Below are 6,478 nucleotides of genomic sequence, written 5' to 3' on the forward strand. Positions count from 1 at the left end.
ACTAGCCTAACCTTCCTGTTAGGGTGTCTGATGAGCAGATTTATCCCCCTGTGGTTTAGAAGGAAAAAAAAAAGAATCATGCTGATCGGTTCATCCGTTCATAAGTTTTGTTGCCTCAAAGGAACTTCAAACTCATTTTTATATGTTTAGATAAATTTTTAATTAACAGCCTTTTCTGAACATTTTCAAAGTTGTGTATATATTACGATTGTTGATTATTTTCGGTGAAAACACAAACTAAAACTCAATACATTACGCTTTGGCCTACTCAACTTCAGCCAACTTTTTAATGTGTCGTTAATATTTTAGCCATGAAAAAAATAGCAAATAATACCTAACCTCCTAAATCTTCAAAAACCGGCGATCCAATTGATGCCTGGAGAAAAATACCCAGATATACCATGTGTAGGTTATAGACTTTTTTGAAAGTCTTTCTCAAAATATAAAAAAATACCTGATTTGTTCCTCCTATGGTAGACCAAACTCTTTTTCCATTTATTAAAACTTTTGCTGTAAGCAATCATGGTGTGTAATTATGTCTCTTTCTCCCCCCCAGAGCAAAAATTTGTGAAACAAATTTTCAGTATAAAGCGCTTTGTGACGAAAAATTTTTTCGGCTTCGCCGCTATTTTCAATCTACGAATTCTATTGCTCATTACTGTTGTTAAAATGTAAGAGTCAAATAAAAAAAGGTATCATTGACCGTTGAAAACCCCTCCCAGAGACAATTTCTGGCTACGCCACTGGGTGTCGGGTAACATCATGAATTCACTAAATATTGGTGACGCAATAATCTCTGAAGCCGTTTCGCAGGTAAAATCATCATCATCAAAACTCAGTGCAGACGGTATTTCTTCTATTTTCGTCAGGAAATTCATTGATAATCTTCTAGTTCCTCTTCGTCAAAGTTGCCATTATATGTCCTGTCCACAAAAAAGGTGACCGGAAGAACGTGAAATTTTTTCGAGGCTTATCATATCTATGTATGTGCTATTTTCAAGTTCTTCGAACTCATAGTTGAGCGATGACCAGCATGGCTCCATCTCGGGATAATCAAACTACTACAAATCTGGTGCGTCATAGAAGTATTCGTTGAAACTACTCAAACGGACGTCATTTACACAGTTGCCAAACTAGGAAGGATAGGAAATAGCGGAAATATCTAGCAATGGTACGAGTCGTACCTGGTTAACCGAGGATGCACCGTATTAGTCTAAGGCTTTTGTTCTAAGGAGTTCCTCTTCTGCTCCGGTATTCTGCAAGGAAGTCATCTGGGAGCACTAATATTCCTTCTGTACTTCAATGATGTAAACCACATGCTTTAATGTTCTCGCCTTTTCTGTGCAGATGACTTGAGGGTTTACTTGAGAATACGTTGCCCTTCTGATGCAGCTCGGCTTCAGAAAGATTTGAACAACTTCGGTCAATGGTAAACTGCATGGTCGTCAACCCATACAAATGTACCATAATCGCTTTCGCTCGTATCCGTAACTCCGTCATTTACAATTACATGCTTCGCGATAAAGTAATCCAACATGTGGATCGCATAAATGACCTCGGAGTTATACTGGATGACAAGCTACATGTTTTATGTTTCGTAAATCGTGGAAAAAGTGGAAAGATTTCACTAGCGCGTACTGTTCGATGGTTCGATCACTACTTGAGTACGGCTCGGTTGTATGAAACCCATATTACCAAAATGGAATCCGTTCAGTGCCACTCCCTACGTTACACACTATTTTCATTTCGCTGGAAACCAGCAACATTTTGCTTTGCTGTTAAGCTAGCAGTTGCAATAATTGCTGACGTATCAGATCCCATTACTGATGTTTCAGCTAAATAAAATTTGCTAGTTTCATTTCAGCATGCTGGATGAAAAAAGCAAAATTTGGTGTGTACGTTCTCCTCCAATTGCCTTGGTGTGATCCGCTTAGCCTATCTACCTATATAAGTCGATGTCGGTTGATTCATCTGGATACACTGAGACTATGTTTAATTTTCACATCTTTTTGCCTTTCTCGTACACCAAGGTGTACCGAAAGGCTATATGTTCACTCCAAAAATGAAATTTTGATAGAGCCCCCGGAAGGGCAAGTTTCATATACCAATCGACTCAGCTCGACGAGTTGAGATGATGTCTGTGTGTTTTTTTTTTATTTTTTTTTATTTTTTTTTTTTTTAATTTTTTTTATTTTTGGTGGTAAACTTGGTGGTAAAGCCTTTCTGCCTTCCCGACACGCGTTCGAGAGACATGAAAATGCACCAAACCCATGCATGCGACCCATCAAACCACGGCATTTACGATTATCTGATGAATGGTAAGCAGGAAAATAGTCTCAGACCATATCTGAACCGGTAGTGTTCCGGAACCGGTTCTGAATGTCCCGCCGCAAGTGGCCAAATATCAAATTGAACATAACTCATGCATGCGACACATCAAACAGCGGCTTTTTCGATAACCTGATGAACGGTTAGCAGGAAAACAATATCAGACCACATCTGAACCGGTAGTGTTCCGGAACCGGTTCCGGATGTCCCACCGGGAGTGGCCAAATATAAAAGAGTACCAAACCCATGCATGCGACACATCAAACAGCGGCATTTTCGATAACCTGATGAACGGTTTGCAAGAAAAACAGTATCAGACCATATCTGAACCAGTAGTTTTCCGGAACCGGTTCCGGGGGTCCCGACGGATTTGGCCAAATATAAAAGAGTACCAAACCCATGCATGCGATACAACAAATAACGGCTTTTCTGATAACCTGATGACTGGTTATAGAATAAATAGGTTAGGACCACATTAGAGACAGCCGGTTGTGCTCCGGAACCAGTTCCGGGTGTCTCGCCGGAAATGGCCAAATATAAAAGTGAACGAAACCCATGCATGCGACACATCAAACAGCGGCATTTTAGATAACCTGATGAACGGTTAGCAGGAAAACAGTATCAGACCATTTCTGAACCGGTAGTTGTCCGGAACCGGTTCCGGGGGTTCCGACGGATGTGGCCAAATATAAAAGAGTACCAAACCCATGCATGCGATACAACAAATAACGGCTTCTCTGATAAGCTGATGACTGGTTATCAAAGAAATAGGTTAGGACCACATTAGGGACAGCCGGTAGTGCCGTAACCAGTTCCAGGTGTCCCTCCGAAAGCGGCTAAATATAAAATTGACCTGAACCTATGTATGCGACACAGCAAAGCTAGGATTTTTTGATAACCTTATGAACGTTAGCAAGCAAACAGGTTCAGACCGGTGAAAAACATGTTTTACGCTTGTGGCCAAATCTCAACCGTTACGTAATAATTGAACTTTACATGTTTTTGACTTTGCTTGTCTCAAACTGGCTATAAATTGAAAATGGTTAAACTTATCGCATTTGAAAGATTATTAAATTTGCTACCAAAAAGATCTTGGAATCTATTGGTTTAGTTAGATAACTAAAGCAAAAAAGCTCGAAAGTAGTGTTTTGCCTTTCTTGCACACTTAGTGTACTAAAAAACTATATGTCTACTCAAAAAACAATTTTTCGAAAAAAGCCTCGGTGGATCAAGTCACATACCAATAAACTCAGTTCAACTAATTGATGTTATGTCTGTATGTGTGTATGTATGTGCGCAAAATAAGTTCACTCACTTTTAAGGCACTTCCCATTGGCCGATTTTTCGGATTATAGCTTGAATCGAACCGGAATCGTTTGCTACAGGTCGGACTCGATTATCCGGGGGTTCAATTAACCGGAAAAATGGCCCGATTATCCGGGGACCAAATAATTTTTCGTTTTGTTTGCACAATTTAAGATGGCAATAAGTAAAAACATGTAGCAAATATCAAATACAATACCCATAAATCAGATTCAGCCTATTTGAGTATTATTTTTATTAGGCAGATTTTTCGACTAAATTTTCATTCTCAATAAATATGGTAATAATCATGCCAGCCGTTGAGTTTAAGGACTATAACATCATACAAGCTTGCTTCTATGTTTATCGAACTGTTTTTGATTGATAAATCTTAAAAATAAAATATAAAAAGTTTGGCTCGATTATCCGGAAATTCGATTATCCGGGGAGATTGTTTTTCGGAGTCACCCGGATAATCGAGTCCGACCTGTATTAGAAATGGTCCAGATCGGCCAAGGCGTTCCGGAGTTATGGCCATTTCAGTGATCCGGACCAGCACCGGTAGAACTGGCCGTATATAAAACTGAACTAGTCCCATCATGTGATACATCAAACTGCGGCGATTTTTGTAACCTTTAACATGGTTGACGAGTTTTGTGCGGAAATCAACACTGATCCCAGACAACCAGGAGTCGCATAAGAAACCACGTTGTACATCGTATAAAGTACTATTTTAAGTCACTATCGCATATATGTACGGCTGACTTACACATTTCATCGCATATGATATTATTATTTGAACTTATTACGATGTATCAAGTAAAGTCATCGTAGTAGATGATATTCTGATGTTTTATTGCGATGAACTTTACTTACTCGCAAAAGCGTGCGAGCGAACTCGCAAAGTGTCAAATGAATTCGCATAATTGCGTACTGCGATGATTATACGACTTCGCTTGGTACTTTTCTTGTTGTGTCAGTTTACCTCGCATTGGTGTATGGATGAAATCGCATAAAAGTACAAACAAACTCGATGAAGTGTACATACAAACTCGCATAAGCTAGAAGCGTTTATGTTGGCATTACGCGATTTGATATGTGATAACAATTAAAGAGTTTCTGTTGCACTGTGGATATAGTGCCAATAAGCAACAAGAAAGTGAACAACCATGGTTGCAAAGTCATCATTATTTGTTTTGTTTGCTTGATAATCAACAATGGGAGCTGTCAGCCAGAGAGGGGCAGTGAAAACTGTACGGGAAATCGTTTTTAACCTGCCAAACACGCACAGCGCAAGTGAACCAAGTGCGTTCCAACAAACACTGAGGTGAGTTAGAATATCATGATAATTAATCAGCTTGTTTCATAAGCAGCGTTTGGTGTTGTGTGTGAAGTGTGGCTCGACAATCCAGAGGTCATTAGTTCGATATCGAGCTGACAGAATTGTTTTTTTTTGAATATTATTAAATCGCATAAGATGCTAAATTGCATCGCAATAGTGCACGCGGTGCATCGCATAAGATATCGCTTCAAGTCATATAGCGTTATTATTGTTCCGTCAATGCACGTATAGCGCCTCCACTTGTGTACGCATAAGGCACTTTTGCTGCATCTTATGCGATGTAACTTTAACGCATAAAAGTACGTATAACATAAACATAAACTTCATTATACGTGCAAATTGGTTGTCTGGGAAGACCAGAAGCTCCACGATGTCGGCCCAAAATTCAAGATGGCAGCCAAATGTTCAAGGTGGCGACTTAAAATTCAAGATGGCGGCTGTTTAATGGATATTTAGGGTCTTAAAGCATGCTATATGGAAATATTTGATATGGGGAAGATGTCTGGACTCCTAAAATGGCGATTAGAATATCCAAGATGGCGGTCTGAAATCCAAGATGGTGGCTTCAAATTCAAGATGGCGTCTGTTTAAAGAAGTTTAAGGCTCTAAACCATGCAATACGGCTATATTTGGTATGGGGAAGATGTCCGGAGTCAAAAAATGGCGACCAGAATCTACAAGATGGCGATCTAAAATCCAAGATGGCAGCTTCAGTTTCAAGATGGCGGCTGTTTTATGAAGATTTAGGCTCTAACGGCTGTTTAATGAAGTTTTAGGCTCTAAAACCATGCAATATTGGCATATTTGGTATGGGGAAGACTTCCAGAGTCCAAAATGACGATCAGAATATCCAAGATGGCGATCTAGAATTTGAGATGGCGGCTCCGAATTCAATATCACGACTGTTTAATGAAGTTTTAGGGCCTGAAATAATGCATTAGGTATATTTGGTATGCCGTCTTTTTCTTAAGAGTTTGAGGCTCAAGCATTAAAAGCCAGATAAACGATATGATTTCTGGTATCACGAAATGGATTTCTGTTAATTGTATGAAAGTGAGATATACATCAACATTTCGCTTCAGTTTTATTGAAATGCATTTCATGGGGTTTCGAAGGCACGAGAAAGGCACCATCACCGCTAGGTGGATTAATTGGGGTTTTTCTGTGTACATATAGCATTTTGATCAGTTTTTAATTGTATATTCAGCCGTAACCCAACCAATGAATCCCCGGTTGGGTGGCGAATCAGTTGATAAGTGGCCGCTATCGGGAAAAAACTGATGAAAAAAAAACTTTGAACCCGGTTTTCTCTGAAGTATAGTTTTATGAAATTTGAACCCCTATGCCCCCTCTGTTGCTTTAATTAGGACATGCTGAAGAAAACTTTTGATCAATACAAAGATGTTTACTCTGATAAATTTATCGCAGGAAATAATAGTTTCTAAATGGCTTTCAGAAATTTTGAAAAAAAAACAATAAAATTTAAATATTTGGTTTCGATAGAGT

The sequence above is a fragment of the Aedes albopictus genome, chromosome 1 (assembly GCF_035046485.1).
Source record: "Aedes albopictus strain Foshan chromosome 1, AalbF5, whole genome shotgun sequence".
Classification (NCBI taxonomy): Eukaryota; Metazoa; Arthropoda; class Insecta; order Diptera; family Culicidae; genus Aedes; species Aedes albopictus.